Raw genomic sequence first — 27,128 nt, forward strand, 5'->3', positions numbered from 1 at the left:
TTACCCCCCTGTAATAAAAAACGTTTTCAAAATGGGAAAACTACCATTAACAATGTAAACATGTTTTAGGGCTTCTAATTGATCACATGACACTTGAAAATTTTCCCCTCTTTATGATTTCCCTAAAACTACCCTTCTACGTGGACGTATGCAGCAGAACATTTATATGTATAAAAAAGCATTAAAAATAATCAAACTTAGAAGAAACGGTTAGGTAATATATATTTTTTTTGCTCTCCAATAATATATAATACGTGACCCAAAAACCACCCCTAAGTCATACCTAACCTCACCTCGTAATCAAAAACGTTTTAAAAGTTGGAAAACCACTTTGAACAATGCAAAAATGATTAAGAACTCCAAATTAATTAAATAGCACTTCAAAATTTCCCCCTTTTCATACTTTTTCGAAAAACTATCCTTCCACGTGAATCTATGCAGCAGAACATATATATGTATGAAAAAAGCATAAAAAATAATACTACTTAGAAAACACTGTTAGTCGAAATTTTGCTGCTCTTTTTTTGCTCTTCGATAATATATAATACGTTCCCTAAAAACTACCCCTAAGTCATACATACTCACTCCTCGTGATTAAAAAAGTTTTAAAAGTAAAAAAACCACCTTCAACAATATTAAAATGATTTAGGACTCAAAATTAATAACATGAAACTTGCAAATTTCTCTCACATTATTATTTCCCCCGAAACTACCCTTCCACGTAAACCTATGCAGCGAAACATATATATGTATGAAAAAAGCATAAAAAATAATAAAACTTAGTAAACACAGTTAGTCGATATTTTGTTGCTATTTTTTTGCTTTGCGATAATATACAATACGTTACCCAACAACTACCCCTAAGTTATACATACCCTCCCCCCGTAATCAAAAACGCTTTAAAAGTTGGAAAACCACCTTGAACAATAAAAAAATGATTTAGAACTTAAAATTATTTACATTGCATTTTAAAATTTCCCCCTCTTTATACTTTTCCCGAAAAACTACCCTTTCACGTTAATCGATATTTTTTTGCTCTTTTTTTGCTCTTCAGTAATATATAATATGTTACCCAATTACTACCCCTAAGTAGTCATGTAATTAATTTAGAGTTCTAAATCATTTTTACATTGTTTAGGGTGGTGTTCCTACTTTTAGAACGTTTTTGATGACGCGGGGAGGGTATGTATGACTTTGGGGTAGTTTTTGGGTAACGTATTATATATTATCAAAGAGCAAAAAAAGAACAAAAAAATATCAACTAACAATGTTTTCTAAGCTGTATTATTTGTTATGCTTTTTCTTATATGTATATGTTCTTCTGCCCCCATTCACGTAGAAGGGTAGTTTTTTTTAGAAAACGATAATGTGGGGGAAATTTTGAAGTGTAATGTAATTAATTTTGATCTTTAAAGCATGTCTACATTTTAAAAGGTGGTTTTTCAACTCTTAAAACGTTTTTAATCACGAGGAGAGTGTATGGATGACTGAGGGGTAGTTTTTCGGCCACATTCTATACATTATCGGAGAGCAAAAAAAGAGCAAAAAGATATCAGCTAACTGTGTCTTCTAAGTTTGATTACTTTTAATGCTTTTTTCATACATGTATACGTTCTATTGCATACATTCATATGGAAGGGTAGTTTTGCGAATATTATAATGAGAGGCAAATTGGCAAGTTTCATTTTATTAATGTCGAGTCCTAAATCATTTATATATTTTTCAAGGTGGTTTTTTAAACTTTTAGAAACGCTTTTGATGACAAGGGGTGAGTATGTAGGAATTAGGGGTAGGATTTGGGAAACGTATTTTATATTATCAGAGAACAAAAAAAGAGAAAAAAATATCAACTAACAGTTCCTTCTAAGTTGGACTATTTTTAGTACTTTTTTCGTACATATACTATATATGTTCCGCTGTATACGTTCACGTGGAAGAGTAGTTTTTTCGGGAAAATGATGAAGAGGGGGAAATTTGGAAGTGCAATGTAATCAATGTGGAGTTCTTAATCCTTTTTGCATTGATCAAGGTGGTTTTCCAACTTTTAAAACGTTTTTGATGACGAGGGGAGGGTATGTATGACTTTGAGGTAGTTTTTGGGTAACGTATTATATATTATCGGAGAGCAAAAAAGTAGACAAAAAAATATCAACTAATAGTTTCTTCTATGTTTGATTATTTTTAGTGCTTTTTTCATACATATATATATATATATATATGTTCCACTGCATAGATTCACGTGGGAGGGTAGTTTTTTGGGAAAAGTATGAAGAGGGGGAAATTTTGAAATGCAATGTAATCAATGTGGAGTTCTTAATTATTTTTGCATTGTTCAAGGTGGTTTTCCAACTTTTTAAACGTTTTTGATTACGAGGGGAGGGTATGTTTGACTCAGGAGTAGTTTTTGGTTAACGCATTGTATATTATCGAAGAGCAAGAAAAGAGAAAAACATATCAACTAACAGTGTCTTCTAGGTTTGATTATTTTTAATGCTTCTTTCATACATATAAATGTTCTGCTGCATACGTTCATGTGGGAGGGTAGTTTTGGGGAAATTATAAGGAATGCGAAATTTTCAAGTGTCATGTGTTTAATTTGAAGGGCTAAAACCTGTTTACATTGTTGAAAGTAGTTTTCCCATTTTGAAAACGTTTTTGATCGCAGGGGGTAGTTGTGTAAGACTCAGGGGGTAGTTTTTTAGGAAACTTAATATATGTCATCATTTAGAAAAAAAAACAAAAAACTCTCCACTTATCGTTTATCGCATTAAAATAATTTTTAGTTTAAAAAAATTTGTTTAGCATAAAATTAACAAAAAAAAATGCAAAAAAATAAGGCCTTTTCCATTTTATAATTTGCCTTGGTGGCGGCGCTGAGTGGACGGACTTGCGAGTTGTGTTTTTTATTGTGTCGTTGATAGCGTCACTATCATGATTTAATTAAAATCTTGGTGATATTTATACATATTAGGATCATTCTAATGGCGCTATCAATATCCACACAAAACCCAGATGGGCAAACCCTTTTTTATAAGTCGTTAGAACATTTTTCTCCAGTATTCGAAAAAAAGACTAAAAAAATTTTCCAGTATATAATATTCGCTCTTCCTATTACTTGTTCGAGATTCTTTGGAAACCCCGTTGGAAATTTACATTCCCTGTAGATTCAAGCCTAAAATAACCTATGCCAATACACCAATACTGAATTATGTTAAGAGAAAACATAAATCCTATACAGGTTTCTTGCCAAAATGTATCCTATTTTTGAGCTATTCTAAATGTGTTTAGTTTTCGTTTTTGCAGCTACATTTCTGCTTAAGAAATTATTCAGTCACTCAAAAAAGCCTGTTTAAGTTACTATAGAACTCTCTGCTTGTAAAGTCTATTAATAAATTTTACGAATTTACTGCACTATATCAGTTGTATTAATAACTATGAGTAATGGCAAAATGAAAATAGTTACCGGTACAGATAATATGATTTTCAAGAAGTTTTGGATGATTTAGATTTTAAAATGTGTTATTTAGAAAAGAATTTTAGAGGACTCTAAAGCAATTGCAAAGTTATGTAGGGAATCTAACTTTTTTCGAAAAATATTTCAAAAGTTTTAAAGTTTAAAAAAATGTTAAAATTATTTTAAACTATAAAAATTTTGAAACTAAAAGCTTCTTAAAAAGTTTTAAAGAATCATGTTAAGACAAGTCAATAAATAAGAAGTGGCAGTATATAACTAGCTAACCAAGAAAAGGAACATTTTTTTTAATTAGTCAATTCCAAAAAAATGGACCCCATTTCTTTACTGCTACACTTTATTTAATTATATGTAGATAATATGGCCTTGATCATGTAAAATTCTATAAATAATTAAATAAATTATTCATTAAAAATAAATAGTTTTTGTGTGATTAAGTAACTGATATTTGATAAGAGTTAAGATAACATTTAAAACGTTGTCACAGGCTGAAGGTGGTTACTGCCCAACACGCGGAAGGCATTTTTGGTTATAGTTGGATTTTCATATTTTTGGAATAGTTTTTGCACGGGGATGTCCTAGGATATCATCAGTCATGAACAACCTTTATAATGAAATTAATTGAACTAATAAGAGCAGTGTGTCCCGGCATATTGGACACAGCCTGATTTTTACCCCATAATTGACGGACTAGGTTGCAGTCAAATAAACGATCGGGGGCCCTATAGCTTGAGGTGGTTTCCGAACCACCAGAACCTCTGTGAAGATAGATAGAAAACATTTCAGGGATCGAACCCCGGACCTCTAAGGTAAAGTCTGAACGTCTATCTACCTGATTCACCGAGGCTCTTTTCTGATAATAGTTGTTATTATTATGTGAGAGAAGTTGTAGGGTCCATACGCTACGATCATGATTCCTTAAAGCAAAAATCCCTACGTAACTGGAACGTGTACGTCATTCACTCCTGCTTCTTATCTCCTAGAAGGTAAGCAAAAACGGGAAATTAAAGCAAGAAACTTAGTACAACATTATTCCTGAGAGTGCGGTCTTTAGTTGCGGATGACCTTACGCGACAGACGGCGGGTCAGATGCAGTGACCCTAAAAGAACAGCCTTTTGCACCTGACAAGATTTTGTAGAGTTGGCTAGGAAATAAAGCTTTCCTACGTCCGAGGAAATTACTTATGAGAACCACAAGATGGACTTTGTAGCCTTAGTACAGCCTGCTCCTTCTTTGCCGTAATATGACCATTGGCAGGTGCCGAGAATTCATTCAGGTAAATAATCTTGGTCTTTGAATTTGTGAGCGAAATATATGGCTTTGCAGCACTGATACGTTGAGTAGTGGGGAAAAAAATTCCAGTATATCTTACACTGATCATTATCTACAACGGCCCCCAGTTCCCTCTGGGCGTATCGCAAGACGGGCATTAGATCAACACGATAGAAATGCCGCATATGGTAATAGGACACTTTTAGAGCTTCTATGTACCCGAATCGTGCATACTTTGAACATCTACTGAAAACATGCCTAAATGTATTTCCCTCTTGGTTGCGCTCACGGTAAGCTAAGGTGCCTGTAACGCCGTCTTGAAAGGCAAATAGAAATCCCTCCTTCTTGCATCTTAATACAATAGATTTTAGAAATATGTTGAATAGACCCACCGATAGCTCTTCTTCATGTATAATGCCGTAGAATTGACCATAAGGGGCTTGTCAGCATATTTCTTTAGTAAAAGCGAATGTTCTGCTGGAATCATATGGGAGGCCAAGCTCATCTGCTGCTCTATCTGCGGCTTGTTAAAGAAACGCCGCAACGTTCGCGACTTCATGTTGGTGTACGTGTTGCATTAGAGAATTTGGGCTTTTTAGAATTGTGCAGGCTGCAGCTAAAACCGTTCTTTAAGGAAGACACTCTAAGCTCAGTAAACCTCTACCCCCTTTATCTCGAGGCAGCTATATACGAGGTACAGAAGATCTAGGATAATGACTTCGATGCATTTTCATCATCTTGCGTTTGCTCTGGTCAAGTTCCTTTAACTCATCGACGTTCCATTTTGCTGCACTAAACGTGTAAAGCAGTATAGGAATGGTCCAATTATTGGTTGCCCAGATCTCATTCTTCCAAAATAATGCGGAAGCCTAAAATTTTGTGAGAATTTTGCAATAGCTTTTTTCAAAGGCCATTTTCAACACATGCATAGCCTGGGTTTGCTCTTTCAGTATTCCAAGATATGCATATGTTTCTCCATTACCAGAACGGTGAATGGTATTACCACCTATGAGTTGAAGATCCTGATCGTGACACGTTGATGTATTTTGTAGTCTTTCTTGGTGTAGTAGATGAACTCACGCACACTTGTCCAATCCAAAGCTTATGTCAATGGCTTAAGAGTACCTATTTACTGCCACCACGAGGATTGTAAGGTTCTTTTTTAAAGATGCAAGAAGTTTAGGTTCGTTTATGTATAAAAGATGGTTGACCTAATATTAGCTTCTGTTTGGGGGGGGGGGGGGGCACATAGGTATCCAGAGTGTTTGCTGCGCTGCACAATAGATAGAGGCAAGAGAGAGATGCTGAAAAGTATCGGACTTAAAGAGTCTCCTTGAAAGACCCCCGTCTTATATGTGACATAACTAGTAGTCACTTGTCTTTTGTGAGATGTTATAACAAATCTTGTTTGTCATTAAAGCGTAAGCTCTTTCATACATTTCACCATTTTTGGATGTACCTCCAGGCACTCACGGAGCTCAATAAGTACCTCATGATTTGTGTGTTATTTAATGACTTTGGGTAGACAATCCAAGTAAAGGACAGATTGCGTCCAACCTGATAAAAACCTGTACAATAAATATGTCTATTAACAAGTTGTCTTCGCAAGCAGTCAGTCCTCTCTGGCATCCGCGTTGTTCAACTATTAGACTCCATAACGGCTCGATAGATATTAATATCTTCTCTTTATAGATGCCAGTGAATAGCTTGTAGCTGATGTTTGAACATGCTATGAGTTGGAAGTTTTTTGGGCTTGAAATATCTCCGCTCTCAGGAATCAGTACTGTGCATCCGTCAACTAACCACTGCAGGATATGTTGTTCTCCGTTTAAGAAAGTAGTAAATATACTAGCTGGATGTTGGTTTGTGAAATTGAAATTCTCTCACTAAAAGTTGTTGATTTTATTTGGCCCTGGTGGTAAAAAGTTTTTAGCTCTAGCCATAACTTTCTTCACTTCATCAGCAATAATTATTTGACACTCCTTTTCTGGACGTTGCAACAGTTGCCTCAGGAAAAAGTTACGAAACAATTAAATATCTGAAGAGTCTTTCTTGCTCACTAGTATCTCCATATACTTGTTGCCAGAAGACTTAAATGTCCTCACAACTAGGCGGATTTCTAACGCCACATGCCTTTTCGTTTAGAAGACGAGAAAAGTGAGTAGAAAAGGTAAAATTTTTGTAAATTCACTTTACTCGCCTCAAAGTTCTCTATTTGATTGTTGAAATACATATTATTTTTTTAATCCAGTGCTGCTTATTATTTTTTAATCCAGTGCTGCTTGATGATCAACAGTTTACACTTGTTCAGACTGTATTGTCCTTTTTATCAGTTTTGTGCAAAAACTCTAACTTTTGTAGTGAATTTCTTATTTGATGTAATGTAGCTAATCACGCAATGAACATTTTATGCATACCATCTATCCGTTTCAAATTTAAACTGAAGAGATCAACATCTTCAGGGAGAAAATTAGGGAGAGCATCATGAGGTTTAGCTAATTTGTCCATCCTGAGAAAGAATTTTTAATGGATTTTTAATCCTCTATTTCTCATTTAGGAATTGTCGGATAACGGTGGTCTTGCTGGAAGGAGAGGTATGTTTTCTGGAGTATTTTGCCCTCCTTTTTTAATAAAGAGCTTTATATCCCCATTTGCGTGAAAGAGTACTTGCTCTCTTGGATACTACGGCGTTTGATGAGCATATTTTCAGAGCAGATTAACACAAAATTCATGCGACCTTTACATGTATACTCTTCGCGCCGTGAGCCACTCCCAACTAAACCATGGCCTCTTTCGAAGAGAGGCCTATTAAGGATGGCACTGTGCGATACAGGTAACGCAACCGCATAAATTGTTGCATTGTGGAGTTAGCCCAATGCAACTTTATTATTATCAATATTATTATATATTTTTTTGTATTTAAAACGTTCACTCGAGTAAACCCGGTTTACATCATAGCGACGGATTAAGTCAAGTGACTGATCTGATTAGAATGTCACAAGTTAATTTATTGCGATGCTTGAAACTTTCTGCGATGATACTGCAAGTCTACGATTTCGAGTGCCCGCTAGCGTTGGAGTTGGCAACAGTCACCTCTGGATGCTTTTTTACAGCTACCATCTGCCTCTCTACAGGTTTTTAGTCACTTGCTTCCTGATGGGTAAGAAAGGTTCTTAGAATGCGACAATTGTTTAATAAAACCGCCTTTAAACTGCTGCCAATACTCTACTAACTGTTAAATATTCGAAATGTTCGGTGCATCTTGCGTGCACATTGCCTGTAGCCGAAAGCACAATGGAATGAATAGAGGCATAATTAACATTCTTCCATATGGCCTTTACTTCATGCCTTAACTTGCTATACTTGTGGATCTTGATTGTATAGTTTTACTGCAAATTTCAGTTAAGTTGACAAGCAATGTCGATTATGCAGACTCTTCCACCCTTTTTCTCGCAAAATGATGTCAGGTCGATTGACCGGGATGTAATGATCTGCTTGAATGTAATGACAGCCATCGATGTGCTTGATGGATTCGTTGATATCTCCGCACAATCAGCACTGGTCAACCACGTCCTGATGTAACACGAGTTTCCGATAATTCATTGTACTGATAGCCTTGTCCTCTATTACAATTACGAATCCTTTCATATCTAGATGCAGAACACCCTTTCTTAGCCAAATATTGGATGCCTTACCATCCACTTCATGTTGATCTAACGTGTTGGGGTGCCCGCCATAAATAGCTTTTTGCCCCCATTGTATTTCTAATTTCTCCATTATTTTTGTGCTGATATTCGAAGCCCCATCTGAGGACATATTCCAGGACGTGTAGTCAAGTTCCGATTTGCAAATGGTTCTGTAAAGCGTAACATTTTAGTTGATGTTAAAATAGTACTTCAACTGGGGAACTTGTGACTCACACAGTTTTTTACATCTACAACGCCCCTACCCCCTATATTTCGTGGTAGAACTACCTTTTATATCGCTGACTTTTTATGGTGCATTCGATGCTTCGTTATTTCTGCGCGGACGATTCTACTTAACTATGCAAGATGGTTGTTGGATCACTTGATGAGCCCGAAGGAGTATGTGAGGACAGGGATGTCATATGTGTTGATTGTCCTGATTTTGCTCGCCGAGTTAAGAAAACTCTTTATAATAAATCTGAGTCTCGTAGTGAAGGCAGTTTCTAGGCTTGTCTTAACTATTGTATGCTAAATACCCGTAGATTCAAGAATACCCCGATATTTATATGATTGTCCTTCAGCCATTGTCTCGATGTCATTTTTAAACTCGTACTCTAACTCCAATGTCCCTGATATCCTTCTGGTTAAATGCACTGTTCTGCATATATCTAGTCCAAACTCCATGTGGATATCATTAAAAAACTGGTTTGTGACATTGATCACTTGCTGCGGTTTTTGGGCTGACCTAGTGTAAAGCTTTAGGTCATCCATGTACATGATATGGGTCACTTAATGACCATCCTCATCATCAAAAATCCTAAACCCATGAAACATGCTGTTTAGTATTTTTCTCAAACGCTTTAACGCTAAACAGATCCATAGTGAACTGAAGGAGTCTCCTTAAAATTAGCCCGTCGTAATGCGTATTGAACTACTTATCCTTAATAGTCCATGATCAAAATACTTGATTATTGTACCCCAGAACCTCGTCGCATGACTGATAATGACAATAATTCAGGGGCAAATTTTTCAAAGTTTTAAGACTTCAAGCAAATAATCATGCAACGCGAAAGAAAACGCTTGTTTAATTTACATTGCTCGGTCTTCTGTGACGTGTAGATTAGTTCTGATGTCCTTCACCTTAGCGATAGAATCTCTTCATGCGACTTTCTGTATATTAGGAAAAGCAGCAAATTTTGTTCTTAAATTGTATCCTTTTCCCATTCCCCTTTATTGTGGTGTCCCATTGCATGCTCTCCCATGGTATTTCAGCCGAGTTGGTTGACTGCAAACTGCTAACACTAGCGAAAGCATTCTCATCAGGCACAGTCGATGTTCAAATGCCCACTGTTTGTCGCTGGTGTTCTTGCTGGCCAGCTGTTCGATAAATGAGATCTGCCTGACAGTCTCGCAGCTCATCATCGCCACCGTCCCGCATTCTGTGGCCCCCAGCTGTGGCTCCAAGGGCGCCCCGACGATCCTCGGGAAGCGACAAGCGTTTCAAAATCTTTAATATACTCTCAATTTTTCATTCATGGGTTTTTGTGTTCCACTTAATCTCTCTACTATTCGTTATCAGCCCATCTGGCATTGGAAACCTCATTAGTAGCAGTGCTACCGCCAACATAGCTATCAAAGTCATGAAAGGAGAGCTCAAGTCCTACTGTGACACCAACGCGACAAAACTTTAATTATTATTATTAATATTATCTTATTATTTATTCAAAGCTTTTACTTGGGTCAGTGAATCCAATAGAATGTTTGAAACCTCCTGCGATGATGTTGTAAGTATACAATTACGAGCGCATATCTATATATTGCAACATAATGTCCCAATTTAATTTTTCAGCTGTGATCTATAAATGGTGTATCATTTGAATAAATGTATATCATCACAATTCATAATATGCAGGAAAATTTAAACATACTTATCTTTATTGCCTTGTTATTTATATTTTCTTATTTCTAATCTTGTTTTTTATTATGAAAAAATCTACTCTTTTTGCTTAAAAATTATTTATAACTAATATGTAGATCCTTTTTGGACAGACAACTTTTGTTTAATAATTTTTTTTAATACTACGTATCGTTTTCCATGAAATTTAATTTCTGGTTTTTTAGGTGATTTTTTACGACTAAAACCAAAACTACGCTTTCTATCAAAAAAATACTCACAACAAATGTGTAGATCTTTTTTTGTTAAATAAATTGTGCCTTATTTATGCTTGTAGCTTATTTCGTTTGTGTACAATGTTTTTAATTTTAATGTTGCTTTTTCCACGAATAAACTAGTTATGCTATAAGAAAGTAATTCATGACAAATTTGTAGACCATTTTTGGGTGCATAATTCTTATCGATTTATCTCTTTTCTTATCTTGCTTTGTTTGATCACAAAATGGAATTATTGCTTTTCCATTCATTTTTGTGCAATAAAAATTCAAATTTTGAATTTTTTTTTTATTATTAAAAAAAATGTTAAGATAATTTTGTTAATTGTAAAGTGTTCGTACTTCTGTGTGCTTTAAGATGTGTGTCAAAGAAAAATCCAATCCGACTAATCTTTCTAAAGTGCACAGGCAGACTGACGTAAAAACTTTTTTTTTTTATTTAGGGGGATCAGAATGTAAAAAGTTTAAAATTTTTTACCTTGAAAACATATGTAAATCTTGAAAATTCAATAATTATCATGTCTGTATTTCCAAAATTAGTTAATTTTCCATAGTTACGTTTCAAAATTGCATAAATTTGAATTGAAAATTTTTAAACTGACAAGTTTTAACGTTTGAATATTCAAAATAAAAATCCTATAATTATGATAATTGAAATATTTTATTTCATTAATTTTGAAAGCTTTTAACAACAAAACTTATATCATGGTCTTTACAACCATCAAAATTCAAGAATTTGTATCCTTGAAATTAAACAGTTTTCAATTGTAATGCTCTTAAATTACAAAACTTTAGATTTTAAATCCCTAACATTATACGAAGTTGAATTTTATTAATTTTCTATTAAAAATTATTTAAATTGTAATTTTGAGTAATGGAAATTCTGTCATTTTCAATGTGTAAGAGTTGGAAAATAAAAGTATTCATAATTGAAAGTTCTGAATATTGAGAATTTTTCATTAGAAAAAATCATAAGATTAATCAACAATTTATGAATTTTGCTTAAATTATCATAAACTTCCGATTTGAAAAAAACTGACATAGAAAAAAACAAATATTTCTGTCAAAAAATGCGTGACTACTGCATTTGTACATTAAATTTGTTTACAATATAAACAATTATAATCAGAAGAGAAATTTTTTTACATAATATTCTTTCGATTCCAATTTCTTGCAACACAACTTGAAAAAATGTGTATTTATGGAAAATCGTAAATAAATTTTTTCAACAAATAATTTCTTGATAAATTTTTTTTTGTGTATTGTCTATTATTGGAACTTTTTGAAGTTTTATCCAAAATGCCTGGCTCTTGTAATATAATCTTTTATATATTTTGTATTCAATTCTTGGTACATTTCACTAATTTTCATGTAACTATGATAATTTTCAATGATTCTTAGGAATTTATTTTGATCTTCTATTTAGTAATAAACATTAAATATTTTCTTTTTACAGCTGAAAGTTGGATTCCATGGCAACAGTACACACCACATCCACTGATAGAACTTTATGGGGTTTGTCATTTCTTTTGTAAGGAAGATGAAACGCACTATAAGTCTTACTTTATGCCAGAAGGCAGCAAGCATTTTGCACTAGTAGATAAAAGTAAAACTAAACTCATTGGAGTGGTCCTCAAATATCAGTTGTGTGAACTCCTCACGGTTGATCCTAACGACAAGGAAAATCATCATAAAACTGTTGTGAAAATAGATGATGATGATGATGTAGCCAAAACTATTTTGTTATGAGATACTCCAGAAAATCTGCTTAGACAATTTGCTGGTGAAAAATAGTTACTACCATACTTGGTTAAGGTCATAATACGCAAAACGCCCTCATCGCCCTTACCGCACCCACCGCACTCACCGTACTCAAAGAAGAATCTTTAAGACATCCTTCGAGTTTACTTCTCTGTCATGCTGAATTTATAGTATTATTATACTTTGCTTACTCTTTTTGGAGAAATTAGAAAATACAGTAAAAACGCAATAAATATTTCAGGGTTATATATTGTATAATAAAAATAATTGCTGTTCAAATAATTTTAATTTTTCGAGCAGCCAATAAGTTTAATGTAAGATCTAATATGATACACTGTTAAAAATTGCTGTTGTAAACTTCCACTACATGTATTGGAAGTTTATTTCCGAAACGTAAGGTGACGCTGCAATACACAATGTTGTAGTTTCCAAGTTCTGGCATTGGCATGCTACCTTACATGCCTTGGAATTTTATAATACAAGTCTAATAGCTGGATATCTCGACGCCTGTTGAAGAGAAAAATTAGAACAACAAATGATAAGTTCGCTCCCCGATGCACCGGTTCTCGCACCGGATAGTGTAGCACATATTCTATGAGAACATTTTAAGAATTTAAATTGTGACAATTGCCAAAATAACTACCAATAGTTAGTCGACGATCCGGGTGAATCTACTCGCACAATAGGTACCTTAGCACGTATTCTACAAGAATTAAAAAAATTTAGATTCTTCAAACAGCAAAAATTACTGAAAATTGTGAGCCGGCGATCTAGGTGCACCAGATCGAGCATCAGGTAGTATAATACGTAATCTACGAGAAATTAAAGAAAATTTAATTTGGTAAATAAGGAAAACAATTCCAGATTGTCGATCGACGACTTGGGTGCACCAGGTCGCGCCCCAGGTATCTTAGCACGTATTCTATGAGAACTTCTTTAAAATTTAGATTGTTTCAACCGTAAAAATTACTAAAAATTTTGTGTCGACGATCCGGGTGCTCCAAATCGAACACAAGGTAGTTTAAGACGTTTTCTACGCAAAATTTATAAAAATTTAAATTTCGTCAATAATGAAAAAAAATTCCAAATGGTGATTCGACGACCCAAGTGCACTAGGTTGCGCCCCAGGTAGTCTTCCCCAGGTACGTATTCCACGAGAACTTTTTAAAAATTTAGATGGTTTCAACAGCTAAAATTACTGAAAATTGTGAGTCGACGATCCCGGCGCACGAGATCGAGCACCCGGTATTACAATACGTATTCTACGAGAACTTTTAAAAAATTTAAATTTTGTAAATAACTAAAACAATTCCAAATCATAAGTCGGCAACCTGGGTAATCCAGGTCGCTCCTCAGTTAGTTTAGCACGTATTTTACGAGAACTTTTTCGAAATTTAGATTATTCCAACAGCCAAAATTACTAAAAATTAGAGTCGACTAACTTTTTGATTTTTTTTTCATTATTCACAAAGTTTAAATTTTTTTTAAATTCTCTTAGAACACGTATTGTACTATCTGGTCCTGATCTGATGTACCCGGTTTGTCGGCTCACAATTTTGAGTAATTTTGTTTGTTTGAAAAATATAAATTTTGAAAAACTTCTCGTCGAATGCGTATTAAACTACGCGGTGCTCGACCTAGTGCACCTGGACTTTCTCGTCGACTAAAAAATTTTTGATATTTTGGCTGTTGGAACAATCTAAATTTCGAAAAAGTTCTCGCAAGATACGTGCTAAGATACCTGGGGCGCGACCTGGGGCACCCAGGTCGTTGACTAATCATGTGTAACTGTTTTTATTATTCACAAAATTTAAATTTTTAAAAACTTCTCGTAGAGTACGTATTAAACTATCTGGTGCTCGGCCCGGTGCATCCGGAACCGTTGACTCATCATTCTAAGTAATTTTAGTTGGTGCACAATTTTTGTGTTACAAACTCTCTAATACATGTATTGGAATGCTGGACGATGATTTCACGATTTACATCACTTACAACACATTTATTGCAATTTCGTCATTCCAATACCATAGTTGCAATTTTACCTTACGCTTGTATTGAAGAATTCTGGTAGATATGTGGCAGAACTCGAAAAAATTTTAACAGTGTATACATGTACCATATTTCTTACTATCAATACACATTCCTTCTTACGTTTGATTATAGTTTGTTGAAAATAATTTTTGCTTACGTTGGTCTCACATAAGATTACAGAATGAGGTCTGAAACTAGATAATGAGTCCCATTGGAAAGATCATTCGACGATTATAGACTGTATCCTTGTTTCTCGTTTTAAATAAATGTTATATTATCATTAAATCAAGATTACTTATACGACATTCTTTCTTCTAGCAATAAAAAATTAGGAATAGCACAAATATTCAGGTGCATATTTAACATGGTCATATAAAGATAAAAGATCAATAATCTCGCGACATCTAGATTCATCACAGACAAGACTGGGGTATCCATTAGAACCCATTTTTGTTTCCAAACGAGCTGCAACAAAAATGAAACACACTAGCTAAAAAAAAACCTAAAACGATAAATACTAGGGGTGTTAGTTGAAATTTGCCGGTTTTTTAATAAAGAAAACACTTAATCCTCAAGGGAATCTCAAAAACATTTTATTCAAAGTATTGACCGTTGGATTCTACACATTTTGCCCGGCGGGTGCGAAAATATTTCCCAATTCAATGTTTTTAATGTGTTCTTCACCACTTCAGCGGTAGAGGCGGTGCGTTGTCATGTTGTAGGATAACTTTGCCATGTCTTCGGGCCCATTCTGGCCATTTTTCGATCAACGCATGATTAAAATTGATAATTCGTTGTCGGTAGCGATCCGTATTCACCGTCTCACCAGGTTTTGATGCCTCGAAGTACACCCCACCACACTGGTCCCTCCAAACACAGAGCATTGTCTTACGGCCAAAGCGATTTGGCCTTGGAGTTGATGGACCTACCTCACCAGGTGAAAGCCATGATTTTTCCCACTTCGGGTTCTTAAAATAAATCCATTTTTCGTCCCCCGTGACAATTAGATGCAGAAAAGATTTCCTTTTGAACCGTTCAAGCAGCATTTCACAAATGGTTTTTCGATTTTTCACTTTTCTATCGTTCAGTTGGTGTGGTACCCATTTTCCATATTTTTGGATTGTTCCCATGGCTTTTAAACGTTGGAAAATTGCTCCTTGGGTCACATTTAGTGTTTGTGCCAATTTTAGTTGCAATTGGGTTGGGTCTTCATCCAGTAACGCCTGCAATTCCTCGTCTTCGAACTTTTTCGCAGCACCAGGATGTTCATTGTCTGTTAAATCGAAATCTCCACTTTTAAATTGACGAAGCCATGTCTCACATGTTCTAATCACTGGAGCATGTTGACCATAAGTTTCTACCAGCAATTGATGAGCTTAAAATGCTTCTTTCTTTTGATGAAATAAGAAAAACAATGAATGCCGCAAATGCGATTTACTTGGAACGAAACTCGACATATTCACTGAGGTAAACAATCATGATGCTATTATTTCAGCAGAATGGAATTGTGTATTTTTGAAGGTTATTGTTCATAGAGAAATATGACATAGACGCCAAATCATAGAAATCTATACATATCTCTAGCGACATCTATTAGGAAAACCGGCAAACTTCAACTAGCACCCCTGGTAGGCTCTAGATGATGCCTCACTCGGTGTTCTAATGCATCCCAATTATAATTGAGTCTATTTAAAATTCTGATGGATATAACTTAATAAATATAATAAAATTACAAAATATTACCGTCATTAAAATAGATATAATGACTTGATAAATGTCATTTAAAGGCTATGTGGCAAAGTTCTTAACATAAAGGCGTATTCATATCCAATAAACTTTTCATCTCAAATTATCTGTCGATAAATTTTAATCGATCCCTAACTTACCAGCTCTACTTTGCATGCGTTTGGTCTGTGAATGACCCTTCATGATAATTTTAAGAGCGGTCAGAACAAACCCTTTTGGCTATATGCATGTATCTATTGGAGCTCAAGTTCTAATTGATACCAACTTTTATTTGAGCCGCAACTTTGTAAACCCTAAGTTTTTTCTGTGATCATTGCGTTTACGTGTTAAAAAAAATGTTACAGAGGACTGATATCTTTCGCGAATGAATCACAACACCTTTCATCTTCATCTACACTTGGTGTAAATCTAAACGTGGAATTGTCCATCTTTTCCCAGCAAAAATGTTTCGCCTTGAGTTTGATTTGGCTCGTATTTAGCACATCTCCGAGACGGTTATGTTTCGCCGGCGGCCAGGGCGACTCCTAGTACTCGAAAACGTAAGACTTGTGTTTATGACTTAGATTTACGACGGACGTTAAATAAAAGTCCTGTACAAACTATGACTCTACGGGCAGGTTCTGTCATTTTCAGGAATCAGGTATCTAGGCTGGTGACAAACAGTTCACATCTGCTAAGTATTAAAATTTAACGACCGACAGAAATTGTAATTTTTTAATAATTGATTTGCTCATTTAAAACTCGGAATCTGTCAGGCTCAACAACTACTTAGAATTTCCATCCAAATAATAGAATTATTGTGGTTAAACACAATTATTAGTGTATAAAAAATAAATGCCATGGAGATAAGTAATATAATCATTATGTACATTTTAAATCGGATTATTGATGACCCACGGAGGTCCTAATAGCCGTTTTTTATTTGTTCTTATGTCTGTTTTAAAGACGAAAAATGTCGACCTAAGTCCCAAAATAAAGTCTCGCTCGCAATTAGAAGCGAGACTCACAAAAATGTATTAGCTATATCTTAGCTATGTCTTAGATGAAGACATATCCAAGACGAATTATTTTTATTAGGATCCTAAACTGGCAATGCTGATCAAGATTCTGTCCCTGCTAAAAACATTTTGATAAGTCTTACATGTCCTCTGAATATAGTTTTGTTTTGAATTTAAGGTGAAAACAAAGCTTGGGAGATAGTTCAGCTTTAGCCTCCGTATCGATCTGACGTGTATGGGTTCCGCTCCTTAAAGTTTGTTTGAGGTTGTTTATACGAAAGTGTGTATTATGAATTTAGAGTGAAAGTGAAATTAACTCCGAAAATATGACGACCAACGAAGAGCTGAAAAATTTATTGTTATCTGTACAAAAAGAAGTTAAATTAACAAATGTGAATGTTAGCTTTGTAATCGTAGATAGTATGTCTTTAAAACACTCAGATTAAAATTCTGGAGGAATTACTGATTTATAAACAGAAATGTATTATCTTAGAAGAAAAGAATGTTCTTTCGAAAAGTAAAGTGAGCATTTTAGGAAAAAAATTGGGTTTATAGTAAATAAAGAGAAAGCCAGGAACATCCTACTCTATAACGTGAACGATTATCCGATCAAGAAGAAACGTTTCTTTGATTCAGTTAATACTAGATTTGAGGAAGCTAATACTGCCATATTAAATAATCGTAATAAAAAGGTCATCAGGATTTGAAAGAATTAATTTGTCAAAATGCAATAAACCTTCGGTCTCTGAAGATGCCTTTTCGAATGATCTCGCTCTGGAACAGAAAGAGAGAGACACGTTAGCAATTAAGAGAATATCAACTTAAATTAGAGCGATTTGGAAAGTGGTTTCTCATCAAGGGAAATTGACTTCTTTTGGATAACGATTATCATCATTTATCATCAATAGAAAAGTTACTTGCAGCAAATCGTGGTCATGGATATCAATCCGATGGTAGTAAGTCAATGGCTTCGAGAAGCTATAGAGCTAGCAGAAAAAGGGGACGCCCTTCTTAAATCGTATTATCTAACGTTGATAACAATACGAAACATAAACACAATCATAAGGATCAAACAATTAGGAATTTATTTCAAGAAGTCCTGAAAGAAGGAGAGACCAAGATGATTCTGAGAGCATGAGGAATACTCTATCAAAAGCAGAAGCAACGGGTTGTTTTCTGAAATGCCACAGGTCACAAGAATTTAAATGACATCTGTAATAATTCTACAACTGAGGATATTATATGCGTTAGTGAGACGTGGCTTACTTCGCCCCTCAAAATTATTTATCCTTATCGAAACTTGGACTTTCAAGTGATATACATATAGTGTTGCTACGGAGGAATCAACAATGGACAGAGCAAAGTGGGGTCTGTTTATCATTACAAACAATAGTAATTTCAAAACAGAATTAAATTAAATAATTCTTCTTTCAATATCATATTGGGGTCAATATACTCAAATCCAGACTATTATATTGTAAACTTTTTAAATAATATAACCAGAATTATCAATGATATTTCCTTAAATTATTCAAATTGACCTTTAACAAAAGGCGGGGTTTTAATTATTAAGTATATTTAGTGTTGAATCCAGCGTGATCCATGAACAAGATAAAAGAGGCAAATTGATGGTTGATTGCTTTGAAAAAATTGGTTTGCTTGTTTAAAATAGAAGATCTAGGAGTGATTTTCCAGTTCAGTTAACCTTTTTTAGGATCAGAAGCTCATCGATTATTGATATAGCTTGAATTAATTCCTTGGGGGCTCAAATAGTTCGTAATTTCCAAGTTTTAGAGTTTCCGCCAGGATGTGATCATTTTCCTATATCGATAACTTTCCCAGCTGACTCAGAATTTATTTATACTAGCACAATAAGTGGTCCTTATTTAAAATGGAGAAACGAAAAATACGAAAAATATTTTTGAAAATATACAGTATCCCTCGGCTTATAATTATCGAAAATTGAAGATAGACTATCTTACAAATAATTTAATTAAAACTATAACAGATACAGCAAATGAGTTAGGAATGATTATAATACCTATTTAAAAACTCAGCTTTTCAAAGCCATGGTTTGATAAGGATTGTAAAAATAGCACAAGAAAATAAAAGCAAATATTTAAAAATTGTGGACAGTAAAAATGCAAAACAGATTCTTCATTAATTTATTCAGAGTATAAAAAAGAGTATATGAAGTTACTGTTATTCAAAAAGAAGGCGTATTAAAAGTATTTTTAGACAGTCTTGGATGGCTAAGGATTCTTAACAACTTTGAAAGGCAGTTAATAGTTTTGAACCCAAATTATCCATTACGGATAGTATAGATCTAGACACGAGGAGCATATACCTCCGATCTATGTATCCTGTCCGCGATCCTAATACCTACATAATATCGATTAATAATTGACGACATCCCTATCTTGACTCGCATATTACTTTGGATGAAACCATTTCAAGTTTAAAGAATTGTAAGTGTGATGAGAATCCTGGGCCGGATGGCATTGGTTACGAATTCTTTTTTAAAATTACCCTAAAATCTCACATTGTTTCTAAATTCGTAATTTAACAAAATAAAAGATAAAGAGGAAGTTCTAAAATCTTGTTCGCAAACTTATGTTAAAATTTTATATAAAAAAGAAAATATTGATAATCCTTCCAACTACCGTCCAATTGCTTTAGTTAATTGTATCGCCAAAATCTTTTAAAAAATTTTTTCAAAGAGATTAATAGATTGAGCCGAAGAGTTTCATCTTTTACCTGAATGGCAGGCAGGATTCAGAAGGGGTCGGAGCTGTATAGACCATGAGTTTACTTTTAACTCATTAGTTTAAAATCACCTGAGATTAGAAACAGGAAAAGTTTCTGTATTATCTGTCGATATTAAAGAAGAATTTCCCTTTTTGAATTATAAAATCTTACAAGAAAAAATCCTGTCAAAAGGATGTGGATCAAAATTAGCCACAATAATAATGGATTTTTACTCTTAGGCTAATGTAGCAGTTAAGGGGAATTAAGGTGTATCCAAAGCGGTAAATATTATAAAGGGGTTTATGCAGGGAGAAGTCCTTAGGCCTAAGATTTTTACCTTGTTAATCACATGTGTTGAAGAATTTTTGCTCGCTAAAGGTATCAGAGGTGTATCTTTAGATCATTTAATTGAAAGTTTGCTTTTTGCAAACGCGGACGACTTGCATATCCTTGCTGACTCCCTTGTGGGAATGAAAAGGATGCTTGAAGGATTGTTTGAATATTATAAGATAAATGATTTGGAAGTCAATTCATATAAGACGAAAATTGTAATGTTCAGGAAAGGAGGACACGGTCATAATAAAAAACATGCACTTTTCATGCACAATGGATGCAAAGTGGGAATTGTTCAGAATTATACTTATCTAGAGACACCCTTCAGTCAATCTGCGATTTTTGTAAATTCATTAAATACGGCTGTAAGGAAATCTAATTTATCTTTAAACTATACGATTTTTCTGATTCATAGTTTGAAACTTTACTCCTGAAATTCTATTGTTGAATTTTTCCAAGGACTTGTAACTAGCGTCTTAATGCACGATGCTCAAATATGGAGTCTACGATATCTTGATACGCAATTAGAATGGAAGCGGTTGCTTCTTAACTGGTTGTTCGATTTTTTAAATCAATTCTTGATTGGATCGAGAAAATTTTGAAGATAATGAACTTATGAATGAAATTATTTATTAAAAATAACACTTTAAGCAAATAAATACTTGAAAACTTATTATGTGGGGTGAAGGTGTAGCGAAAAACGTGGTTTATGGTGGCAGATGGAGGGGAAAGGTGTTGTAACTGTTTTACAGAAAAATAGTCTTTTGATTTAAAAGTTCAAGAATTGGAACAAATTTTTTTATTAGCTAACTGACAATTCTTTATTTGTTGAAAATTCACCTTTCTGTTTGAAAATTTCATAGTTCTAGTTAAAAATTCATCTCTATGGTTAAAAAATTTACTATTTTTTTGAAAATTCTTTTTTTTCGAAAATAAATTAATTTTTGTTGTGAAAATCTAACTTTTCTGCTTTTGGTTTAAATTCAAATCTCTTATAAAAAATTAATCTTTATGATTGAAAATTCGTTTCCTTATTTTCGCATATTACATTTTCTATTTAAAATCCATATTTGAAGGTTAAAAATTCAACTACTTTGTTGAAAATTCACATATTTGTTCGATAATTAATCTCTAGTTAAAAATTGAAATATTTTGTTATAATTCTTTTCTTTTTACTTTAAGATCTCCACCATCACGTTTTCATTTAAAATTCTTTTTTTTTTTTTGCAACTCTTTTTGGTCAAAGATTAATCTTTTTTCTTTGATAATTTGGCCATTGAGTTTAAAATTTATATTTGTGGTTTGAAAATGTAACTATTTGGTTAAAAGTTAAACTATTCAATTGTAAATGAAAATATTCCATTAAAAAGTCAAATTTGTAACAAAACCGTTTGCATTGAAAATTAAAAAGTTCCATTTTCAATTTTAGAAAATAAACGAATTGTCAACCAAATAGTTAAATTTTCATCCAAAACATAACATTTTAACAGAATAGTTAAACTTTTATTTAAGTAGACAAATTTTCAACCAAAAACTAAAAAATATGATTTATTTAAACCAATAACAACTGAATTGAACTTAAAAATTCATTTCATTAAAATTTTTTAATTTTTAACCAAAGATCAATTTTTAACTGAAATCGTGAATCTTCAACCAAAAAAAAAAATAATTTTTAAAAGATCATTCAACCGTAGAACAATTAGAGAAATTTTCAACAAATAAAATTAATTTTCAACCAATGAAAGAATTCTCAACAAAGGATTTAAATGTTTAATTAAATTGATGAGTCTTCAAGCAAAAAATATCCGGATTTACCCAATTAGTTTAACATTTAACCAAGTAGTCGAATGCAAACCAAAAAAAAACAAACAATTTTAATCAAAATAACTAAGTCCTGAACTAAGGAGCTTTAACAAAAGATAATTCACAACTATCAAATTACAGTTGTAGACGGTTCAAAATTTAATTTTAAAAGGTCTGTGCACAAATTTAGGCGAAATACAAAGACCGAGCGGGAAGCTCTAGAACGAACAAAGAAAAAGAAAAATATCTGCAAAATTGTTGAGTTTTTAACCCAAAAAGGCGAGTTTTCAAAAAAAATTGTTGAGTTTTCTAACAAAAGGTATACGTTTTTATTGTGTTCGTGTTCATTAAGAAAATCAAACGATCAACTGAAATGTTGAATATTTTTAACAAAAAATTATTTAAGAAACTGTTTGCTTATAGCTTAAAAATCAAGGAATTGGTTAAAAATTCGTCTTTTTTGTAAAACATTAATCTTATTGGTTTAAAACAAATCTTTTTAACATAGAATTTTTTTGATAACGAAGAAATAGTTATATTAAAATTTAATCTAAGAACAACATAATTCCCATCCTGAGCGATTCAACAACAACTTGAGGTACAGAACCAGTTTTGTAACAGTTCTTTTTTTTGCAATTATGTATTTTAAATTGAAACGTCAATGGATTTTTTAGTCGTATGCAGCCGAGCAGGGTTTGCTCCTTCTTGTATCTAATATAAACTTCGGTCAGGGATAAAAGAAAACAAAGAAAAAGAAACAAAGGCGCATCAGAATTGAGAACCTACAGAAATCGGAAGTTCTAGTAGATTTTCAGAATAAGATAATCGAATGCATGAATAGGGCAACTCGGGAGGAACTTACAGGAAACAACGGTATAGAGGACTCATAGAATATGCTCTCAGATATCATTGTTAGATTTGCGATCGAAGTGTGTGGTACTGCGATTTTAGGAAGAATGTCTGAGGATGCATGGTGGGGTGATGAAATTCAGGCAACCCAAAAAAATAGAAATAAGCGTACGAGAGAACTTTAAACATAGAAGGCCTTAGCGATCAGAAGAGAAATAAAGGTAAAAATGATTGCAGGCACAACAAGAGGATGCTCAAATGACTAGTCAAGGAAAGTAAAATGACTTTGGAGGAATCAAGAAACTGCTTTATTAAAAAAATAAAGGGAAGTAAAAGTACAGAAGTTATCTACATCAGAAATAGTAAAGGTGCAATTCTATAAGATGTAGACGGAATACTAGATGTTTTGAAAGACTATTTTAGAGGACTTTTCGGAGATAAAACTATAGGACACCACAACTGCGAAGCAGAACACGATATGTTAGAAAAATCAATTGAAAATTCTGCGTCACTCAGCTTAGGCATATTCGTGAGAATTTGAAGAGCAGATCAGCTCATTAGGTACTGCAACTAAAATATACTCAATAACACCTAAAAGTTTAAAAGTAGGGAAAAAGGGTAAATGAAAAACTAAGGGATTGTTTCGATATTATGCCAGGTGTTAGACAAGGATGCTTTATGTTCTCAGGACTTTTCATTATATTCATGGACACGTATTTAAGAATAGCCCTCTTCTAATAAGACGGTGTGGAGTTTGAATAGGTGAGGGTACGTGGGTTAGCATTCGCAGACAATATGGCTGTTATGACAGAATCAATCGAGGACTTGCAAAAAATGTTGAGCAAACTGAATAAAAGCACCTTCGTGCTTTCACCTTACAGAGGATTCCTTCGGTACCCGAACACCATGGCTCTCTCCTTGCCCACATCTTCGGTGATACAAGCGCCAGTAAAACGCCAAGGCCTGGCGGTCATCTCACCGAATGTAAGTGGCAATAATATGTTTGTTTAATTTAAATCTCGTCTATTTCTCTTGTCAACCCTTCTTCTCAGTGTCAACTTTCCATTTTCCTTCCTTGGTAGGCATTCCTATCATTCCCTATTCTCGTGTATTCGCCTATCTGATGCATAAACGAGGGTAAGAAGGTTGTCTTTAGAGCAGAGCCCATTATCAGAAGTATCAATATATCGATCAAAAATAAATTGGCAATACATAATTTTATATTTGTACATGTACCTATTAGGAAAGGAATACAATTAAAATTAACGCGGTTTATATGAGATTCCTGGACATAATGTGCGAGAAAACTATAAATGACCAAGTAAATAACGAGATAATCCTTAAAGAATGTGGAGCAGAAGAAATACTCGTTGACAAATGGAAAAGGATTCGGTTAAAGTGGTCCGGACATGTTGAGAGAATGAAAGATGAATAACTAACAAAACACGTGTATCAAGGTGAAGTAAATAGCAGTATACCCGGAGGGAAACCGCGGAAAGAATGTATAGAATGTGTGGATAAAACCCTGATTAGATGACACATAAGAAGCTACAGAAATGCGAGAGCTTACATGCAAAAATGTATGAACTTAAAGGAAGCTAGAGTAGTATGTCAGGACAGAAAAGTATGGCGAAAAATAGTTAATTAAAAGAATCTCCGTACAGTGAATGACTTCTTAAAAAAAAGACCTTGGATAATAATGGACTCAAGTTTGGAACTTGACCTGAAAACTGTACGAGGCTCTTCAAATGGGGCGATGGCTAGAGAGATTGATCAGCAATCTGGATCGGAACAGTTTTGCGACACCCATACCCTCGTACTATTCGCCCGCCAATCCCTCAAATATTAAAAAATGCCATTACTTGCAAACAGAATTTTTGGAGAGAGAAACGTGTGGGGAGTATATAAATACAAAATATCTAAGATCGATCAGCAGACGTGACCAGGGTACTCTAGGGTCTTTGGGGTAATTGATTCCGAATCTGAGATTCGTTAACCTCTATTACTTGAGGTTCAAGGTCATTTAAAGGTCAAATTGCAAAAAGCGAATAAAGAAGTCCAGAAAAATAGACATATAGGTTTGTTTAGTTTTCTGAATCCGATTTCGGGGTTTGTTTAATTGCTTCATGTCAAAAATAATAATTTCAAGGTCAACTCAATATTACTATAGGGTTACGCTGAAAAAAATTCCCCATAATGAGTTTTAGTCACCGTAGATATAGGTGTTTGTGGTCGCCCTATCCAAATAATGGCACACTACTAGAAGGTATTCAGGGTTCTTTCAGCTTTAATACCTCGAACTCAAAACTCTTTAATCGTCAACATCTTCAGCCTAAAACGTCATTTTTTGTACCTTCAGCTCACCACCTAATACTGTGAACATCTTCAGCTAACAACCCAAACGCTTTGAACATTTCCGAGATAAAAAAGATGCAGTCTCATGCTAAAATGAGCTTGGCCTAAGCAATTTTGGTCGCTCAAGCTTGAGATGCTAATGAGATAACCTTCGTACGACTTCTGGATGACCTTGAGGGATGAAAAAATCTCAGCTCAAGCCGGAAGTAGTATTGAGTTGACCTTAAAATGACCTCTAATTGACATCAAACGGTTGAGCAACCCCGAATTCCGATTTAAAAACCCTAAAAAGCTATATAAATATTTTTCTGGATTCCTTAATCAGCTTTTTTCAATTTGACCTTCAAATGACATTGAACCTGATGTGATAGATGTGGAATCGACTTGTTATTGTTAATAGATGATAAACATCTTTTTGTGACATTTTTGACCTAAAAATAAGGTTAATCGAGGTGAAATTTAATACTTTGATTCAAAATTACGTAGCTATACAATATGAATAACAAAATAAATTTTAATCACATTCCCGAAAACTCTGTTTCATAGGGTACCAAAATGACACAAAATGAAAAAAAGAGTTTTGCGAGTATTTGAGGCGAATTATGACTTTTTGCGATTTTTTAATAGAGGTAAAAGATCGCAGTTTCAACAAAACGATTTTCACTTTTGGTCCAATTTTCAATGAAGGTGAGATAAATAATTAAATTAAATTTAAAAAATTGATTGTTGAAGCACTTTATTATTATTCTTAATAATATTCAGTTTGAGTAATATCAGAATGTTTTATTTTTTTATTTATTGACTACTTTTCACACATAAGGAGTTAATAATTATTTCAATTTATCAAAAATAAGTATTCGAACGAATTATTATTGCTTATAACGATCTTCTTTTTTATTAATGCCAGACAATTGCGGCTTCTTCTGAAATTTTTAATTTTTACGCAATTTTTCCTTAATTAAGTATTTTCCAATACAATTTAACAAACATAGTTGTTTAAATAATATATTATTGTCTTGTTAAATTTGAAAACAAAACTTTTGCAAGTCATTTTTAAACCTAGTTCTCCTGCTTAATTCCATTTATTCCATTCTTTGTTTTCGTCTCTTGTCTTCGATGGTTTCTTTGTTTAAATTAATTTTTTTCAAACATTGAGAAAAGAGTAAAATTAACTCATTCAAAAAGTACAATATTATTTTTTAAACTATTTTTGTTGAAGTCTCCTGATAATTTGTTTATAACTAAAAAGTCAAAGCAAAAAAAAGTAGTTTAGAAAAGAATCAAATTACTAGAATTACTCTAAGAGAAGATAGTTGTAAGCAATAATCAATTTTTTAAATAGGGATTTTTGTTAACTGGCATTCTTTGTTACTTTTATTGTAAGGAAAAAGTGGGTAGAAGGTAAAAATTTTAGAAAAAAACTGCAACTACATAGCATCAATAAAGCAGAAGATATTTATAAGCAATGCTAATTTTTGTAAACCATTATTTTTGCAAAACTGTATTAACTAATAACTCACTCTGAGTAAAAAGTGGACCCTATAAAACATATAGTTAAGGGGGTGATTTTCAAAAAGTAATACTTTATTTGCATTCCGTGGTTCTTTTTTAGATTTAAAAATTTTGTTTGAAATTTTTCGTCTAATTTTCTAGGAATAATAGAAGTTGTAACTAATGTCCCTCAGAATGAAAATGCTTACAACTTAATTAATTGCAATAATATTTTACAAATATGATTAACAGAAAGTGGATTACTGAATATCATTTAAAAATTACGATTAACAGAAAGTAGATTACTGAATCGGTAAAATTTCAGCCATAACCACGTCTCACAACCGTGAGATAGGTGGTTACAGTCTGTAAAGGAATCAATACGACGATCCAGCAAAAGCCTCGTTCACCCT

The sequence above is a fragment of the Belonocnema kinseyi genome, chromosome 1, assembly GCF_010883055.1.
Source record: "Belonocnema kinseyi isolate 2016_QV_RU_SX_M_011 chromosome 1, B_treatae_v1, whole genome shotgun sequence".
Lineage (NCBI taxonomy): Eukaryota > Metazoa > Arthropoda > Insecta > Hymenoptera > Cynipidae > Belonocnema > Belonocnema kinseyi.